This window comes from Octopus bimaculoides, chromosome 22, assembly GCF_046866305.1.
Source record: "Octopus bimaculoides isolate indiv1 chromosome 22, ASM4686630v1, whole genome shotgun sequence".
NCBI classification, from domain to species: domain Eukaryota; kingdom Metazoa; phylum Mollusca; class Cephalopoda; order Octopoda; family Octopodidae; genus Octopus; species Octopus bimaculoides.
Genome location: NC_142949.1, coordinates 33,468,852 through 33,490,117, shown reverse-complemented (window position 1 = coordinate 33,490,117; position 21,266 = coordinate 33,468,852). Strand labels below are relative to the sequence as shown.

Here is a 21,266-nt window from a genome sequence, read left to right as displayed (position 1 = left end):
GTGCCGACCAGGTCTATCCACGACAACCTCCATCTCATGCGCTACATCATAGAGAGAGTGGGTAACGAAGCTGACGCGGGTGGGGCTTTGATCAATTTAGATCAGTCTAAAGCCTTCGATAGGGTCGACCATCGATACCTGGCAGCTGTTCTCAAGGCAGCTGGTTTCGGTCCGGTCTTCCGCGGGTGGATAGCTGCTTTATACAGCGGCATCTGCTCGGTCATACGGGTGAACGGCCATCTATCGGAACCGTTCAACATCTCGCGTTCGGTTCGCCAAGGGTGTCCTCTCTCCTCCCTTCTGTATGTATTGACTCTCGAGCCATTACTGCGGAAGTTGGAGGCTTTGAGGGGCGTCCCGCGTGATCTGGGATGTGGAAGGAGCGTGTCTGCCTATGCCGACGACGTTACCGTGATGGTGTCGAGCCACAGGCATATTGACCTGATTGGCGAGACACTAAACGAGTATGAAGCGGTGACAGGTGCGAAAATTAACGCGGAAAAGTCAATGGGCTTGCAACTAGGCACCTGGAGGGGCAATTCCATGCCGTCCAACAGCGTCGTAGGGCGCTGGACAGACGGACCCGTTAAACTGCTCGGGGTCTGGTTCAGTCCGGACCTCCAGTTGGAGAAAAACTGGGAAGAAGTGACGAACAGGGTGGCCAACCTCACCCAGAAATGGGCTGAGAGGAAGCTCTCCTTGAAAGGTCGAGCGGAGGTAGCGAATGCGTACATCGCATCCGTCATCTATTACCGTTTGACCATCGTCCCTTGTCCCGACCGCTGGTTAACCAAGATAGTACGCTTGCTCTTCAACTTTTTGTGGAAGGGTCAGGTACCACTGGTCAGGCGCTCCATCTGCTGTCAACAGCCGCTGAACGGAGGCCTTGGCATGCCGTGGTTGCTGATGTGCAAACATGCGCTCAGGCTACGACTTCTCAGGCGCTTCCTGGACGGTGAACAGGTGTGGTCGCCTTTCGTCAGACGCGATTTTCCGCAGCTCGTTTCTTTAACAGAACTGCAATCCTGGATCAAACGTAGACCGAGAAAGGGCGCTTGGCACCTCGAGTGCCGCCAAGCTCTCACCGCCCTCAGTCAGGCGGGCAGTGCGATCGGTAGTAGATCCACTCTAGCGTTCTATAGAGGGTTAGTGGGAAAAAAGTGCGACGACGTTCTCGGGGAAACTCTAGGCGTCGAGGCCCATGGATAACTTCCAAAGGTCCCTCGCCTGGCAGTGCTACCGAGGTGCGCTACCTGTTCGAGATAAACTCTACCGACATGGAAGTGCCGTCAACCGGGCCTGCCCGAGGTGCGCTCAGGACGACGAAACCGTTCTGCACGCACTCGTCCAGTGCCCGAGCATTGCTGACCTGTGGGTCTATATCGAACAGCTACTGTCACGTGTAGGACGGATCCGGCTATCAGCTGGATCCATCGTGAGAATTGACCCGCCGACCTCCTTTAATCAGGAGGGCAAGGCAATTTTCCTATGCCTAGTGGCTGTAGCGAAAGAGGTGATATGGTGGACCCGTTTGAAAGGGCTAAAGACAGACACTTTCCTCTTTGGCCAACGCTTCATCAACTTTTTCAAGTTCCACTTGAAAAGGAAGATGAGAGTAGAGAGGGAAGTGCTGTCTCATAGCAAATTCGTTGAAAGATGGGTGACTGTTGGAAAAATGGCCAGTATAAACGGACCAATTCTGAGAATACACCTGTAGAAAAAAAAAAAGGTAATGTAAAAGGAGAAAGGGCTCTATACCCCTTTCTTATTTTTTCTGACCAGGCTCCCGTGGTTTTATGGGTTTTTCCACGTGTAACCTTTCCTTTTTCGAAGCGCCTCCCCATTTGGGAGTTCTACTTATTTATTTATCTATTTATTTATTATTATATCTTTCTCCGTTTTCTTCCTCTGTTTAGACGAACTTTCCTACCTTTTCGGACAAAACCTTTTGTAACCTTCGTCCTGTCTTTGTCCTTACATGTTTTTAATTGATATTAGCCCTTGTGGCCAATAAAACGAATTAATTATTATTATTACTATTATTAATCAGGTCGCTGCCGTGAATCGAACTCGGAACCTTGGGGTTAGTAGCCCGCGCTCTTAACCACTACGCCATATGCCCGTATGGCGTAGTGGTTAAGAGCGCGGGCTACTAACCCCAAGGTTCCGAGTTCGATTCACGGCAGCGACCTGATTAATAATAGTAATAATAATAATAATAATAATAATATAATAATAATAGTAACATCGTTAGGAATGAGAACCCAGGTTCGAAATTTCCCCAAGACACCTGACGAAGGCTGGAGGGTATATCAGCCGAAACGTTGTGTTAACAACAAACAAGATGAGGACAAATATCCGTCAAATGTAAATAATGTTAATAATTCCTCATCTCTTAAATATAGAACTGTAAATTTAAAATATTGAAGTGAATCTAACGGTATTTGTGTGTTTTTAAATGGCTTATAAACACCTTCCACGCTGCAATTGCTTTTGTTTCAGCACACGATCTCAGATCAGTTTCCTTGTTATGCAAGTGTATCTCCGTAAATTAATTTTTTTTTTAAATCAAGACAAAGCACTGGCATAACTACACAAGTGTGCCCCACTATTTTGTTTCCGCACAACTTTCAGAAAAACGTCTTTTCATGAAATTTTCTATAAACACGTATCAGATGATGTTGATTCCGATTATATCCGAAAGTGAGGGAATGGATTTTCCTAAGTTTCGGAAAAGTCGCACTGGTCGGCTTTATTTTTCTTTTATTCTTTTACCTTAGTCGAACAAATCAACTCCAGGACTTATTCTTTGTGAGCCTAGTACTTATTCTATCGGTCTATTTTGCTGAACCGCTAAGTTACGGGGATGTAAACCCACCAACATTGGTTGTCATGGGGGTAGTAGGAGTGGTTGGGATATGTGCTGTGGGTGTGCTTGAGAAGGCACCTAGGGGTAGTTGCAGATGTGCCGTGGGCTGAGGGGTTACAGATGTACCGGGGAGAGAGAGAGAGAGAGAGGGACTGCAGACGTGTCGTGGGGCAAAGGGCTGCAGACGCGCCGTGAGCCGAGGGGCTGCAGACGCGCCGTGGGCCGAGGGGATGCGGACGCGCCGTGGGCCGAGGAGCTGCCGACACGCCGTGGGCCGAGGGGCTGCCGACACGCCGTGGGCTGAGGGGCTGCCGACACGCCGTGGGCCGAGGGGCTGCAGACATGCTGTGGGTGTGGGTGTGAATTCTGATGTTTTAAGAGCCTTTTATGTCTCTTGCATTTTTTTTTTTTGTATCTTTTGAAGTGGTACTTTGAGTTTCTTTATCTCAATCTTCAAGTTGTCATCTCGATACAAAGCTGTAATATTTGACACAGTATTTCAATATCAAGTGTCTTCATAGATCTAATTATCCAGTGTTTGATAAGTTAAGTGGTGTAGCATGTGGCGGTGGGGGTTTTACAAGCATTAGACATGCGCACCTTGTGAAATGGTATGTTGAGTGGCCCAGTTATGTTCGGTTTAGGCAGTTTATTATTATGCATCACAAATCTGCTCGGACGCTTCCAACTGTTTGTCGAGTTTCGTCTCTGTTTTTTCTTAATGCGCCAAGTGAAGGAGGTCGTTTAATGAATGCGAGTGGTTGAAGAACAGTGTGCAACGAAATCCCTATATGGTTTGTGACGGATCGAAACGAGCGACTGTTATCTGTGACCTAACTGACGCGCTGTTTTCTAGCAAGACTTTGCCGGATTGTTTTCGATGAGCGACGGATTGGAGACGGTAAATTTTGATGCCTACTTCGACAGCTTGTTACGGCTCTGGGCAAGAGAGGACCAAAGTGCTGAGATGCTGTGCGAGGCGTAAACCGCCGGGATTGGAATGCTTACTCTTGTTCACTCTCGTCTCAAAAGAATTCTACTGCAGCTGACACAGCAGTCTGGGACCATATTTAGTAGAGTGAGCCGAGGTGGTGGCGCTGTCGAAGAAGGACCCGATCAAACGAACGCGGTAGAAAATTTCAGATCCGAATGATGACGAAAATGGCGGCAAATGAAAGTACACATCTCGGACAAAAGACGTTGCCACCAGACAACAGCACAATCATTTTAACAGTTCAGCCCTGTCGCCGCTTGCAAGCTAACGACACCAGGGTGCCATGTATCATATTCTTTCATTCTTTCTTTTCTTTTTTTTTTATTTTGCTAGTTGTTTTAATTCACTATGTAGTGACATGTAGACGCGGCCATTCACCATGTGCAGCTGCAGAAAGATGGGGGGAAGAGACAAATAACAAGTGCCTTGTATTCATGTATTTACCGCTGAGTTGGTTCATTTTCAGGTGGTGTATTGAGTCCTTGAGCAAGGCATTTCATTTCACGTTGCGCCAGTCTACTCAGCGGTAAATACATGAATACAAGGCACTTGTTATTCATCCCTTCCCCCATCTTTCTCCAGCTGCACATGGTGAATGGCCGTGTCTACATGTCACTACATAGTGAACTAAAACAACTAGCAAAATAAAAGAAAAAGAAAAGAAAGAAAGAATGTGATACATGGCACCCTGCTGTCGCTAGCTTGCAAGCGGCGACAGGGCTGAACTGTTAAAATGATTGTGCTGCTGTCTGGTGGCAACGTCTTTTGTCCGAGGTGTGTACTTTTATTTGCCGCCATTTTCGTCATCATCATCTTATCAGCCGGCAGTAAGCTGCCGTATAACCTGACTGTTCTCATAACCAGTAGCCATTTTATTCTAACAAATACCACAGGAGAGAGGAGAGGGATGAAGTTAACGGAACTACCATCTGGTACTTGGGTGTCGTCAGCGAAGTGAACTATCTTATAAGAAATAACTGCCAAATTACAACCTAACATTTCGACAGTCTGCTGCACAATACACATGCTGACACATCTCAAGACAATGAAGAATAGAGTTTCACATCTTTAAAATTTATTTAATAAAATTCATTTTCTTCGTATTGCACCCCGACACGTTTCCTTTTGTTGTCCCTTTTTTGGGATCTTTCTGAATTGAAGGGGCACCACTTTTTATTTATGTTTTATGTAGTGTTTTTGGTACCGAAACACTTTCAAACTTCGTATACTTGTATATTTTGTGTTATATTTTGTGCCCGTCAATTCAGAAAGATCCCCTTTTTTGTATCACCTGTCTGGATGTTTTGCGTTCTTGTCCCATTTTTGTATTATATATTACACACACACACACACATATATATATACATAAGCGAGCGCGCGGTGTTCGGGCTAAATTTTATCATTTTTTTTTTAAATGTCTCCTTACTTCATGAACAACTTGGTGACCAGTCAACGGGGTTGAAACGCATAAAGATTAAAGTTACAGTTGCGAAAAAGTTAGCTGACATGGGGGACTCGAAGACATCTCAGTATTGGGGAAAAAGTGACCTGTGTCAAGATGATTCGCGCTGGATATCAGAATGCCGACATCATGATTGCTGCTGGCTCGAAGTCGTGACATACACAGTTGCAATGAAGATTAGCAAGCCATAGTCAGCGGGAAGGGACACAACAGGCGTTCTGACTGAGTCTGCAAGCCGGAATCCATCCAACAACTGCAGAACGAGATGGAAGATCCGAGCAAGAAAATCTGGGTCTTGGCGAGAGAGATGAGTGTTGAAATCGCCACCTTAAAGCTAGCCCTGAATGAAGACTTTCGCTACTACTAGTACAAGAGTCGTAAGGGACAAATTCTGATAGCCAAGGCCAAGGGGAACAGCCAAAGAAGCTCCTGAACAAGCTAAGGCATCCTGTTGAGCCTTAGCTTGTTCTTTTTAGATGAAAAGAACTTCTGCCAAGACCGGCTGCCCAACATCCAGAACAACATGTGGCTTGCCTACAATCCATGTAATGTCCCACGTATCACGTAAACCAAATTCTCCAAACTGTGATGGTCTTTGGACGTGTCTCCTGTAAGGGTGACGTCTTGCTGCCCCACATCCGCGAACAGGGTCTTAGGCTCAATTCAGACGGTTATGTGAAGCTGTTGGAGACTGGTCAAACCTTGAAGGGAGTTGCTGTTGGAGGGCCATACGTATGGCAACAGGATTAGGGTTTCCTGTGAGAAGAGTTAGAAGTGGCCGTCGAAGAGTTTCTAAGACTTCACCAGTCCCAATTTCTAGTCGCCTAATTCTGATCGTAATCCCATGGATTATTAAGTGTGGGGCGTGATTGAGAAAGACATCAACCGCTCTGCCTGTAACACAAAGGACGAACTGGGAGCCATGGTAAAGGACGTTGAAGATCTTCCCAGTGACAGTGAGGGACACATGCGCCAGGTCCTGCAGTAGTTTTGTGGCCGTGGCGGAAGCTGATGGGGCCTACTTTGAGTAAACTGTTATAATCTACCTGATACTTTTTTTTGATTTTTTTAAAGAATACTTTTATTTTTTGGATGGTTTATAGAGTTATCTTTTCCCGTTATGTAAATTATCAAATTTTGCCTGCAAACTGTTGAATTTAGCTTGAACATATTTATATACCTACATAAACGGTGGGCTTTTAGTTTCGGTCAACGAAGATCCATTCACAAAGCTTCTGTGGGCCTAGGACTGTAACAGAAAACACTCACCCAAAGTGTCGCGTATTGGGACTGAACCCAAGACGTACGATTGACAAGATTGCTTCTCATCCATACAGCTAGACCAAGCCTGTAATACTAATTATTTTTGGCCAGTGTTTATGTTACACGGGGGTGAAATAAACAGGGTTACAAGAAATTAAATACGTATGAAAATGCCATTTCGTATTTAGATTCAGCGCACACTTAGAACAGCCACCAAATCATTCGCAAAAATTTGACAAAATCTGCCAAACTTTGGTAAATAATTATATATTCTTTATTAATAATTATCGCCAAGCCAACATGGCAGTCCCAAATATAGGACGAATGCTGCCGTGGATTAGCTCCAAGAGGCCATCGCCTCTAGCTAGCTATGTGACACACGAATCTGTGTCCTTAAACTTAGAAATATTAATCTATACTATATATCTCTATATATTCTTTATTAAAATTTCTTTAATAATTACGTCTAATTCGTTGTTAATATATGGTTAACCGAGTTAAATTATTACTTAATTAAATAAAAAATATATAATAAATTCATAAGGAATGACAAAAATTTATGAGATTTTGAGAGACCACTTTATGTTATGAAATTTATGAGTTTTTGAGAGACTAGCTAAACCTTCAAGATCTCAGGTTTTGCTTGTCTAAATCATTTAATTGTAATAAAACTGACGAGCGAAGAGAAATTTTTCAGATTTTGAGAGGCTACTTCACGTTTCAGTTTTTTAAATTTATTTATTGTTTTTAGTCATGGAACTATGGTCATGCTGGCAGGGGTGGGTCACTGCATTCAAGATTTTTATTTGATTTTGTCGATCATAGCGATAGTTTATTAATCTATAGGCAGACGAAATACCGCTAATCATTTCGCCCGGCGTGCTAACGTTTCTGATTTCTTTACTGCCCACAAGGGGCTACACACAGAGGGGACAAACAAGGACAGACAAACGGATTAAGTCGATTATATCGATCCCAGTGCGTAACTGGTACTTAATTTATCGACCCCGAAAGGATGAAAGGCAAAGTCGACCTCGGCGGAATTTGAACTCAGAACGTAACGGCAGACGAAATACCGCTAAGCATTTCGCCCGGCGTGCTAACGATTCTACCAGCTCACCGCAGAGTAAATATTGAGCACGTCTGAACAACTCAGTTGCGAATAACAATAATCCTTTCTAGTATTAGACACAGGATGAAAGGCAAAGTCGACCTCGGTGGGATTCGAACTCAGAACAAAGATCAACGAAGTGCTGCTAAGCATTTAGTACACGTTAATGACTTTGCTATCTCGCCGCCTTAACAACAATAATTAATGGTTTCAAATTTCAGCACAAAGCCAGCAAGTTCGGGGAGGGGGGTAAGTTGATTACATCGATCCTAGTGCACAACTGATAGTTACTTAATCGACGCCGCAAGGATGAAAGGCAAAGTGGACCTCGGCGGAATTTGAACTCGGAACGTAGCGATAGGCGAAATACTGTCAAGCATTTAGTCCAGCGGGCTAACGATTCTGCCAGCTCGCCGCTTTAATAATAATAATAATAATAATAATAATAATCATCCTTCCTACTATAGGTACAGGGTCTGGATTTTTATGGGAATGGGAGGGGGGAGTGCTCAGCCACTTGCACGTTAATTTCACGAGCAGGCCGTTCCGTTGATCGGATCAACTGGAACCCTCGACGTCGTCGTAAGCGACGGAGTGCCAACAACAACGACAACAACGTTTATTGATTAAGCTATGATCAGCGCCAGTGCTAAGCAGAAACAAGTTAATGGGATATAGGGTTTAGGTATGGGTGCGAGTGAAGTATAGATCTTGAGTGTATGGGTGTATTGGGTAAGGCGTATCGGATAATTAATACCAGGAGATACATATATAATGAATGTATCCGAGTCCATTACATTACGCAAGGGCAGAGGGCTGCGAAGTGGCCCATTAGTGGAGCCGAAGGACTCAAAGAGGCCCTCCGCGGCAGCTAGCATGAATACCGCCCGAAGGAGTTTTAGAATAGAGGCAGCTGATGAAGGAATAATTCCATACGTGGCTTGTTTGTCTTCCTATGTGTTCGTTCTGTTGTCTGTAAACAAAGTCCGTTTTGTTTTTATGTCCCCGTTCATTTTTCTAACGTCCTATACCCGGATATGCATCTACATATGCATGTAGATGTTGGTAGTACATATATGTATGTATACGTGCATATGCTTATATATCATTTGTATTACTATATATATATATATATATATATACACACACATATATATATATGAAAGCATATGACAAAGTGTATAATTACTACTGGTTCACACTAATTGTCGTTGCTATTGTTTATTCGCAGGTCAGCCTTGATCGATAAAAGCTGTGACCAAACTCGTTCTAGTAGCGACCACCACATCTCTCTAGTGTGTCTAAGACAGCAATTTTCGGTGTAGTCTTTCCATTTTAAAAAAAATATGGCTGCTATTTCTAGCAAGTTTTGTGACTATATAAAGGTTCCAAGACTCACCCGTTGTCATGTAAGTTCTTTTCATTCATTTAAATAAAAAAATCAACAAAGAACTGAAAGAAGTTTCACTGAATTCCCATGAAAGTTGCTTCTATTTTTCCCAAGCCAATGTCACCTACATGTTGGAGTCTGAATTGACAACTCAGTCAATTCTGTCTGCACCTCAGCGATTCCTACCCTGAATTTTGTTGTGTTTTAGAGGGAGAGGGTTGTAAAAAAAATTTTTGAAAATGAAATGCCAAGCAGCCGACGAAACTCGCTCAATCACACGAACACATGCGCAAACGTACGTATCTAAACAGACACACAGTGTAACACCTTCACACAGAAAACTTCGTAGACATATTCACATATACTGTGAGTACATACATACACACACGAAAAGTCAGATATACCTTCTCACACACCCGTACAGACCACGTAAGCGTACGTTGACATAGGTATTACAATTCAGTGCGTTCAGAGGTTAACGTTTACCGAATAAGCACAGATAAACACGAAGACTTAGCGAACATTTGGGGCGATGGCGATTGCAGAGAGGGCGAAGGGATTAGAGTGGGGAGCGATAGAGAGTGGGGAGGCGGGGGAGAAATAAAGAGAGAGATGGGAAGAGAGAGAGAGAGGATAGAAGTAGATGGGGAGAGAAAGAGAGAGAAGGCGGAGGGAGAGAAGGCGGAGGGAGAGAGGGCGGAGGGAGAGAGGGTGGAGAGAGAGAGGGAGCAGAGAGAGAGAGGGGGCGGAGAGAGAGAGAGGATAGAAGTAGATGGGGAGAGAAAGAGAGAGAAGGCGGAGGGAGAGAAGGCGGAGGGAGAGAGGGCGGAGGGAGAGAGGGTGGAGAGAGAGAGGGAGCAGAGAGAGAGAGAGGGGGCGGAGAGAGAGAGAGGATAGAAGTAGATGGGGAGAGAAAGAGAGAGAAGGCGGAGGGCGGAGAGAGAGAAGGCGGAGGGCGGAGAGAGAGAGGGCGGAGGGAGAGGGGAGCGGAGAGAGAGAGGGGGGCGGAGAGAGAGAGAGGGCGGAGAGAGAGAGAGAGAGGGCGGAGAGAGAGAGAGAGAGGGCGGAGAGAGAGAGAGAGAGGGCGGAGAGAGAGAGAGAGAGGGCGGAGAGAGAGGGGGGGCGGAGAGAGAGAGGGGGGCGGAGAGAGAGAGGGGGGCGGAGAGAGAGAGGGGGGCGGAGGGAGAAGAAACTGTGTTGAAGCTCGTTGGATGGATTGAATCAGTAATTCAAAATATCAGCTTTGTCACACCGTGTCATTGATTCTGTCTGAGAATTACATTAAGGGTACAAGTGCCTGTGGAGAACTCAGCCACTTACATGCTAATTCAATGAGGACCTTGTTTGTTAAAAAAAAAAAAAATTGGAGCCTGGGTTTGAACCACTTACGCAAATTTCGTCCCTGAGCTTATAGCATGATTGTGCTTTCTTCGATTTTAGATTTGTATTTCAGTGTGATTTTGTATTCGCTGCGATGGACTGGCGTCCCGTCCAGCTGGGGGGTAACACATACGCCATAGAAACCGGGAAACCGGGCCCATGAGCCTGGCTAGGCTTTGAAAGGGCGACGTTTATCGTTTATCGTGATTTTGTATTATATATGTATCTTGTTCGTTTAAACAATTTTGTTTTTTCTTTTGCTATCTCTCCATGACAGAAAACGCGAGGCTGATCTGATGGGTATCGATCCGGTCCATTATCCAAAAAGACGCCACGTAGGAATCAATGAAATTAGATTTATACAGAGGTTACTTATTATGTGGGGGGGAAAAAGACAAAGACAGAAAAAAAAAAAAAAAAGGTGAGTGAATAACCGAAAGAGAACGCGTGAAATGGATAGCACAAGGTCGACAGGATATGACTTGTTCATAAACAAAGCGTAGAAAGTAGGCCACAAGGAAATTCATTTTCAACACCATCTGAAGCATAATAACAATAGGAAGGAAAATCGTCCTTAATCATTTTTAAATCTATTCTCTTAACAATTTTGTCTCAATTATTCGTAATCATTCTGTTTTTATTGACCCCCCCCCCCCCCAAAAAAAAACCCAGCAAAAAAGAAAATGGCGACAAAGTTTAACTGTAGACGGACAGTACTTTTTGGATATTTTGTTATGTTTATTTAACGAGCCGTCACAGAATTAAACTTTCCTGGGCAATTGTATCAACGACCTGGTTTCCATGTCCGGTTGTCTCTACATTTTGATTTCACGTCATTGCCGCTTCTAACGATCGAGGGAACACCACAGCCATATCAAATAAATTACAAATAATCTGGCTGATTCAGATTTTTTGGGGTCAAAATTTCTACCTACCTAGATATCTGTTTATCGATCTCCCAATTCTTTATCTGTAGAGGGTTGGCCAAAAGTCACCTGACCAGTAAATCAAAAATTCCGACTGGCTTCTTTCAGCTCCCGTCTACCAAATCCACTGACAAGACGTTGGTTGGCCCGAGGCTATTTGTTTTTTATATATTACGCGAAGACTTGTGTTCACAACAGTTATTCTTGCTGTTCTTAGAATGTCAAAACAAATGTCGTATAACTTATGTCAAAAACTGGTTTTGGCAGATTTTGAGATTTTAAGAGAAAAACATATAATAGAAACGGACAGTAAAATTTGAATGGCCTTGAGTGACATGTAAAGGTTACAGATAACTATGGGAAGCACTCAGATCACTCAGAGAGCGCAAACCTCCGTCAAGGGAACACCAAATCTCCATTAAATCACATCATACAACACATTGGATAATGTAGTCCTAGAGAAACTATGACATAACTCTTTGAAGAGAGTTGTTGTTGTTGTTGGCACTCCGTCGCTTACGACGACGAGGGTTCCAGTTGATCCGATCAACGGAACAGCCTGCTCGTGAAATTAACGTGCAAGTGGCTGAGCACTCCACAGACACGTGTACCCTTAATGTAGTTCTTGGGGGATATTCAGTGTGACACAGTGTGACAAGGCTGGCCCTTTGAATTACAGGCACAACAGAAACAGGAAGAAAGAGTGAGAGAAAGTTGTGGTGAAAGAGTACAGCAGGGTTCGCCACCATCCCCTGCCGGAGCTTCGTGGAGCTTTAGGTGTTTTCGCTCAATAAACACTCACAACGCCCGGTCTAGGAATCGAAATCGCGATCCTATGACCGCGAGTCCGCTGCCCTAACCACTGGGCCATTGCGCCTCCGGCCATGGTTGTAACACTATCATAGCTGCCTGCTCAATCAGGGTTGACCTGGAGTTAAACAAATTTATCTTTCATTCTAGTCAACGACGGAGCTCTGTGAGGTAGCTCGACCGGTGAGAAAGAGTAGTCAAATGGCGTTTAATTTTTTGTATTGCTTGTAATACACAAGACAAAATTTCCTGGCGTCTACCGCCTTTTTTTTTTCAACCTCCAGAATTACTTGAGACTTATGGAAAGAATATTTTATATTACTCAGAATGTATGAAATGAGGGCTAATTCAAATGTCTGAAAACTAGTGCGGACGTTTTGGACAAACTTAGCAAAATGCTTTGGACATTTTTTGGTTAAGAATGGATATTCCTCAGTCTTGGTTTAATCCTTTGCCTGCCCTGCGAGTCATATGTGACACGCAGAACATATTTCTTTGGCATCCATGACAAACTTATGAAAACGCTATAAAAATATATATCTTATGTAAAACATGAACACATTGGATAAAGTAATTCTTGAAAGACAAAAAGAATATCAAAAGGGATACGACACTCGGTTCAGAGGTCAGTTTGACCAGAGCAAACCTGTGACTGATCAACAACTATCTTTAGATAGAATTGCATCAGACCAAATTTATTTACGTTATTCAACGAGACTCGTCTCTCAACCTTTACTATCAATATCACCGCCGCCGCCGCTGCTAAACCAAATCAAACGTCTTGTATACGATTTCATTTGAAAAAACAAATGTTCCTAAATATAACCGGTTCATCTTACACACACACGCATTACTAATGTATGGTAATTTAGTTGAGCAAAGTTGACAGACAAGAAATAACACTCACGCGCAGCAGCCACGGGAATAATGGAAGACAACACAGGGCAAACACCGACCAATCACCTTCACACGTCATCACTATTTCCACTGTCACCACCTCCTCCCCAATCATTACTGCCACTTCCGCTATCACCGCCACTACAATCATCCTCACTGCTACTAGTAATCTCCAGTCACCACTAACTCATCACTACCGCTACATCCATACCACCACATCTTCCTCCATTGACATCACCGCCATTATTATCCATCGCTAATTTTTTACACCTCCCACGTACAACTACCAACACCACTATAACCATCATCACTACGACTATTTCTGTCACAATCTCTTCTACACGTCAATTCAGAGTTCGACCATATTGCTGTCTACAATTACGTTCTTAATACATATAAATCACGTCGGTCGTTTTCCTTTTAATCTCGTATTAACGAGAATTCATTAAATATATGCTCAAGCCTTATAACTTCTAGATGACAACCAGACTTCATTTAAAATCGCACCCCAAATAATAATGATAAAGACATTGGTTAACGTAATCTGAGATATATTTGTGTCAAACGGATAATCGTGTTGGGAATCGTCTTCACTTATAAGTCAGCTCAAAACAAAATTGCATTGATCTGCTTCAATATCGAAAAAACTAAAATAATAATTCGAATACCCGAGTGTGAGTGTGTGTGTGTGTGGGGGGGGAGGTGTCAATATAATCGACTGTACCTTTACTCCCAAAATGGGTGACCTTATGTCAAAGTTAAAAACCAATTTTGAGTATCATACATTTTCATTATGCTGTACATAAATACACTTCGACATTTATCTTATTCTCTACCACCCCTCCTACACACACACACACACACACACACACACACGATTCATTGTGTTTCGCCGTATCTCTCTCACTGTTTTTTCTTACACTCTCTGTGTCTATTTCTTTTGATCTCTCCCTGTTCTTGTCCTGAGAGAAAAGCCACATGTCTTCTTTCTTCAGATCAAAATTTATAAATAATAAAGAATAAATAAAAACAAAAATACAACTCCGAAACTACTCGCATTATCAGACATGAGGTATTAGTAGACCGACATCTGTTCATAGTCACAAGACGACTGCGAAGCAACCATAATAATAATAATCCTTACTATAATCACAATGCCTAAAATTCGTCTGAAGACTGTAAGTCGACCACATCGACGCATAATAATAATAATTTCTTTATTAACCACAAAGGGTTTACATAAAAAATCAAAATGGACAGCACAGGACAAGTACAATGTGGGGTTACATGAAAAGCGTGTAAACAATGATAGGTACTACTCAAGCAGAGCGGACCCGAACGCGCAGTCGCGCGTCCGCGCTAGCTAGTCGTGAGTGGTCGATCCTACGAAAAGTGCGCGCGAGCGCGCGTGCAAATGAATACATGTGTGCGCATGCAAATTAGTAAATAATTTCTTTTAAACAAAGTAAATAATTTTTTTTAAATTACTTTTTTCTTTTCTAAACAACGTAGATAGGTAGAAGGAATAAGAATAACACACTGTTTTTGTTAACTTCATACATTTTTTTCTTTTAATTAAATTTTGTGAACAAAATTTTTATTTTCTAAACAACGTAAATAAATTTTAAAAAAGGTGCACATTGGGATTAGACACTGAGGGAAACTTGATATGCTAGAAATAACAGCTAAACGCAAAAAGAAAAAAAAACTGTAACCTTTACTTTTCTGAAATCACTGAATATATTTCGGCTATGTGCTTGATAAATGTCTGAAAGTTCTCCCACGAATTCCCACACTTCATATCGTAATAATCACGGTACATTGGCTCATCAATATGTGACCATTTCATGTTACCACATGATCCACTTTTATATTTCAGTCTACGTTTTATCCGTGACCAGAATGGGCCACATATCCGTGAAAATCGTAGTTCCTGGCTCCACATTTTCAATGATTGCAGCTTCTAACGTTTCAGCCTTTCTATCAGTTATAATGTTGCAGGTAGCCCTTTTTTTTTGTGCAATTAATTTGTTTTCTTTCAAAAAATCCAGAAAGGTATCCCCCCTTTAACCTTTTCCATAATTCAACACGAGGTGAAGACATTTTGGGAATATGGGCTTCGAAAAATTTGCGCGGCACACTCAAAACTTAAGTTCAATTGTGAACAATATTGGCGGGAAGAGGTCAAGAAAGAGGACGAGCCCTTTACAGAGAGAGGTCAAGAAAGAGGAGCTGGTAAAACCAAGCCCGTCTTTCCATTTCAAATTGGTAGAGGGAGGTCAATTCCTCTTTCTTCAACCTCTCTCTGTAAACGGCTCTTCCTCTTCATTGACCTCTTCTCGCCAATATTACCAAAATGTCTTCACCGTGTTGAATTATGGAAACAAATTAATTTCACAAAAAACAAAAAAAAAAGAATGTACTTGTCGTCAAATGAAAATTCAATCTTTTCAACGTGCTATTGACGGAGTTATTTGGCGATGTAATTCATGCAGTAAAACAATCTCTATAAGGAAAAATACTTTTTTAGAGAAATGCCACTTGACAGTGTTTACACTATTTCAAATAATAGCAGACTTTATATCTGAATTGCCAGTAACTTGTTCCATGAGTTGAAACAATATTAGCAACGACACGGCCATTCAATGGTACGAATACTGCCGAGAAATATGTTCAGCCATGTTACTGAAAGATAAGAAAAAATTAGGTGGACTGAACCACGTTGTACAAGTGGATGAAAGCCTGCTTTTCAAGAGGAAATATGAGGTTGGCAGAATGGTTGAAAAGTTTTGTGATAGGCTTTTACGATGTCACTCAGAAAAAGGGCTACCTGCAACATTATAACTGATAGAAAGGCTGAAACGTTAGAAGCTGCAATCATTGAAAATGTGGAGCCAGGAACTACGATTTTCACGGATATGTGGCCCATTCTGGTCACGGATAAAACGTAGACTGAAATATAAAAGTAGATCATGTGGTAACATGAAATGGTCACAGATTGATGAGCCAATGTACCGTGATTATTACGATATGAAGTGTGGGAATTCGTGGGAGAACTTTCAGACATTTATCAAGCACATAGCCGAAATATATCCACAGTGATTTCAGAAAAGTAAAGGTTACAGTTTTTTTTTCTTTTTGCGTTTAGCTGTTATTTCTAGCATATCAAGTTTCCCTCAGTGTCTAATCCCAATGTGCACCTTTTTTAAAATTTATTTACGTTGTTTAGAAAATAAAAATTATTTTGTTCACAAAATTTATTTAAAAGAAAAAAGATGTATGAAGTTAACAAAAACAGATAGTGTGTTATTCTTATTCCTTCTACCTATCTACGTTGTTTAGAAAAGAAAAAAGTAATTAAAAAAAATTATTTACTTTGTTTAAAAGAAATTATTTACTAATTTGCATGCGCACACATGTATTCATTTGCACGCGCGCTCGCGCGCACTTTTCGTAGGATCGACCACTCACGACTAGCTAGCGCGGACGCGCGACAGCGCGTTCGGGTCCGCTCTGCTTGAGTAGTACCCAATGATAAACTAAAGCAATAATTAAATAGGATAAAATTTCTCAACAGAGGGATACCTCCTAGGAATGATCGCGAAAGTCTCACGAGTCCACGAACGTCCTGACCACTAGAGTAGTGCCCTTTCCGCTTTACCTACAGGCGCATGCTTAGAGCAGGCCCGTTCACTCGGGCCATTCTTGCGACATTCACCCACTGTTTAACAAGGTTGCTGCGGTGGAAGAACTTCTCTCTTTTCCCTCACTTTCCATTTCAACTGAAATTTGAAGACGTTGATGAGGGTTTGGCCGAAGAGATAAGTATCTGTCTTCAACCCTTTCAACCCGGTCCATCCACTACACAACCTCTTTCGCTAAGGCCACCACGCAAAGAAAAACAGCCTGCCCTTTTCAGCCAAAGAAAGGCGGCGGGACCCTAGGGTTCTGGGGGTACCCCGGTTGAGAAACGCTACCCTAAACAATCAGCCACGCACCCCACACCTTGAAATAAGTACTGGGATGCGAAATATTTGACTAACCATACAAGATGATGCTCCAGTGTGGTCGCAGTCCATGACAAACAAGTACCAGACTGTGTGTGTGTGCGCGCGCGTATGTGCATGAATGTCTGAGAGTGATAAGATACCATCTTCCCCGTCAGCTGTGCGTAGCCATTCGTCTCTTCTCTGAAGAATATTGCTTCACTCCCACTGAAGTTTCACCAACACACCCCTGGACCACCTTCACTTCCACAGCAGCTCAACAACACATTTTACTTACGTTTTATATTTAGAAATCTGTGTACAACGATGTCGCTCACCTTGAAATAATTTGGAAATAACCATTGTTTTATATATATATATATATATATATATATATATATATATATATATGGGCGCATGCATGTGTCTACGGGCGCGTATGTCAATATTTCAGAATATATATATATATATACTTGTGTGTATGTATACATATCTATATAAAGTATATGTATATTATGCGTGTGTGCGTAGGTTACAAATATATATATATATATAGATACACACATACACGTTTAAAGTAGGTTATTCTTATGTATATCAAACGAATGACACACATGTGAAAAGGTATATGTATGTATATTATAATATGTGTGAATGTGTATATTTCATGAACGAGTGTGTATATTCATACACACGTACACGTATATGATAAAGCGGAAGAGATAAAATGGCGACAAGTATTGGGAAAATAACCGAACAAAAACGGCATCGATAGCGGGGGTCAGTGACCTGAAAAAGAAAGTATGGAAGGCCATATTGCTAAAACATTCGCCATCACCAACGATCTAATTATAAACATTTTCAATGCGCATAAATCAATTCATCTATATGATGTAGGCAAGGGAGTTAATCTTACACAGGGAGCGAGCTTCATTCGGATACCTTTGTAACGACAGAATTTTAATGAAGATTCATTTGAGAAATGATGGAATGGCACTCCGTCGCTTACGACGTCGAGGGTTCAAGTTGATCCGATCAACGGAACAGTCTGCTCGTGAAATTAACGTGCAAGTAGCTGAGAACTCCATAGACACGCGTACCCTTAACGTAGTTCTCGGGAATATTCAGCGTGACACAGTGTGACAAGGCTGGCCCTTTGAATTACAGGCACAACAGAAACAGGAAGTAAGAGTGAGAGAAAGTTGTGGTGAAAGAGTACAGCAGGGTTCGCCACCATCCCCTGCCGGAGCCTCGTGGAGCTTTAGGTGTTTTCGCTCAATAAACACTCACAACGCCCGGTCTGGGAATCGAAACTGCGATCCTATGACCGCGAGTCCGCTGCCCTAACCACTGGGCCATTGCGCCTCCACTGGAAGAACAATACTTGATTATTAATACAACCATCTATTATATATTAATTAACATGTAACAATGTTGAAGATGGTTATAATACAAGTACTTAACGTATATAAGATATATACAACTTCGCCGAGTTGCTTGTGTATACAAGTATTGTTTGCAGATGCTGTTAAATATTTATTTCTGCTTCCTTGGTTCATTGTGTGTTAATAGTTTAGTTTCATCTCTGCAACTGCAAGAGAAAGATAGAATAAAAGAATGTAGACCGATAGAAATGATAAAATGTCTATGTTCGCCCGCATAGTGAGAAACTTAGCTAAGTACCACTCCCGCCGAGGTCAACTTTGCCTTTCATCTTTTCAGGGTCGATAAATTAAGTACCAGTTGCTACTGGGGTCGATCTAATCGACTGCTCCCCAACCAAAAAATTTCGGGCCTTGTGCCTAGAGTAGAAAATATGAGTACCACTCAAGCAATGCACGTCAAGTGCTGTGCAGGGACCGGCATGCCAAAGAACAGACCTGGCTTTTCTTCTGGTTGTCGTAAAGTGCGATTCAAAGAGGTTGCGGCATGGTTTGCTCTCCGACTCCATGAAATCCTCACCAACAACGACTACCCAAACAGATCCCTCAAGAAGCAAGTAATGGGATCAATTATAGTTTGCGAAAGGCAGTGAGCTGGCAGAAACGTTTGTCGTTGTTTTTGAGTAGAAAGTGTGTACGCTCTATGTGAGTCCTGTTATTTCTTGAATTGTTGAATTATTGTTATTACTTGAATTTGTTAGAATTGTTATTTGTCTTCTCCATTTATGGGCGAAGTTGTGAAGAACATTATTATGGAGAATAGACAAGTGCAAACAAGCAGTTATGCTGCTGTGATTGGCAAAAGCTTGTCAGCGGAGCTACTGCAAGTCCGTGAAATCGAAGTCAAAGACAAGGACTTCAAGAAATACAACACCTTGCTAAAAAAGGAGGGAGACTGTCTAAGGCTGACACCTCCCAAGGAAGTTATTGAGAATACGGAAAAGTGAACTATCATCTATAGAACGCTAAACATAGTATCTGAGAAGGTAGAGATAGCAGCCGTAGAAGTGGTTGAGGAGTGTTTGAAAGAAATAAAAGAATCAACTACGTTCTACACCAGAGGACGGAAGTTCGGCACGGTGGAGGTGCGCTTCGTAGACGAGAATGAAGCAATGAAGTACTCCACTGTAGCCTTGAAATCAGTAATAACTTTCCGAGGTCGACCTTGCCTTTCATACTTTCCGAGTCAATAAATTAAGGACCAGTTGCGTACTGAGGTCGATCTAATCGACTGCCCCACTTCCAAAATTTCGGGCCTTGTGCCTGGAGAAGAAAAATTTATTAATTCGGTAATAACTTGTGTGTGAATTATCATTAGTAGCAAAGGCCTCAGTTTCTATAATTATGTTATATTAGAATGGAAGAACAAAGTCAGGTATTATGCTTAAATATTTCGTAGCTCTTGGCTGCCTCATGAATTCCCACAGACAGAAGTTACACAAGTAAATCAAGTCTTCACAATAGCTATAAACCGAGGGAAAATAAATGAAGTTTCTTTGTCGTCAGAAGTTTGCATTTAAAAGTCTCAATAAATACTATCAAAACACAACTTTGAAACATGTATTTTTTTAATGTATACACACACAAATTCCACTACGAAAACTAATTAAATATCTTACCTGTGAAACTGAGCTTCTATTTCACATACACGTGTCTATATTCTTGTGTAATCCATTATTGAATTACACAAGTATGGAAAAAAAGACGTACTGAGCTAGAAAGAACAAAATGTCTAGCGATAAAAATATCATAAAACCAGCAAAATTAAAATGGCTACCTTATTAAATAAAGCCCTTTTAAAGCAGTTGTTTATTAACTGAACAAATAAAAATGAACCAGTCCACTTTAGCCCTCCTCCTTGGCGAAGGCTGAGGTATTGTTTTAGTCGTGTTCGTTCGTTCGTTTGTTTGTCCGTGGACAAGATATCTCAAGAACCGCTGGATGGATTCGGATGAAACTTTTAGGGATGTTTGGTTTTATTATTGCTGGCATTATTCTCCTCTCTCAATCTCGGGAATCACTAAATCGTTTTTCGACCAATTTCTCCACCTCCTCCTCGCTTTGCTCCTCTTCTCTTGGCTTCTCAACACAAGCCATAAGGAAGGCTTCCCCACGCGGGAGGGGGGAAAACAATAATTGTCTTATAAACAATTTAAAAAAAAAAGTTCAACAAAAACAAACTTTAATTCCTCCTCGACACAACAACGCAATCCAACCAATTTTTTAAAACGGGAAGTGATATTTTTAAAATTCTGTTTCTATTTTACACAAAAACGTATTTTAAATTACAAATTTCGCCACGCAAAAATAATTAAACCATATCTTTTAAAACAGGGACAAAAAAAGGGGGGGGGGGAATGGCGCAAATATGACTGCGTGATAAGAAACTTGCTTCGTAACCACATGGTTCCGGATTCAGTCCCACTGCGCGGCACATTGAGCAAATGCCTTCTATTATAGCCTCCGACCGGCAAAAGTCTTGTGAGTGGATTTGGTAGACCTAAACTGAAAGAAACCGGTCGTATATATATATATATATATATATATATATATATATATATATATATGTATGTGTGTGTGTGTGTGTGTATGCCTTTGTGTCTGAGTTTGTCTCCCACCTCCGCATGATAACCAGTGTTGCTGTGTTTTCGTCCCCGTGATTTAGCTGTTCGGCGAAAGAGACTGAAATATTCTTCGAGGTGATGCCCCAGCATGGCCGCAGTCTAATGGCTGATG

The 21,266-nt window shown here is 42.0% G+C and overlaps 1 long non-coding RNA gene across 9 annotated transcripts in view; it reads right to left on the bottom strand.

Moving 5' to 3' along the window:
- The window catches only part of LOC106880197 (uncharacterized), an 83,429-nt gene that overhangs the window by 18,557 nt on the left and 43,606 nt on the right, over positions 1-21,266 (bottom strand). For 2 of the 9 annotated variants that reach the window (XR_016237881.1, XR_016237882.1), the window contains 2 exons: positions 20,150-21,260; positions 18,452-18,679 (listed from right to left, as the gene is read on the bottom strand). The exons of 4 other annotated variants lie outside the window; for them this stretch is intronic. This is a non-coding gene — a long non-coding RNA (uncharacterized LOC106880197). Of the gene's footprint in view, positions 1-11,404; positions 11,613-13,112; positions 13,393-17,145; positions 17,442-18,451; positions 18,680-20,149; positions 21,261-21,266 lie in introns of those variants that run through there. 3 more of the 9 variants (XR_016237879.1, XR_016237875.1, XR_016237878.1) reach the window with 3 other exon arrangements.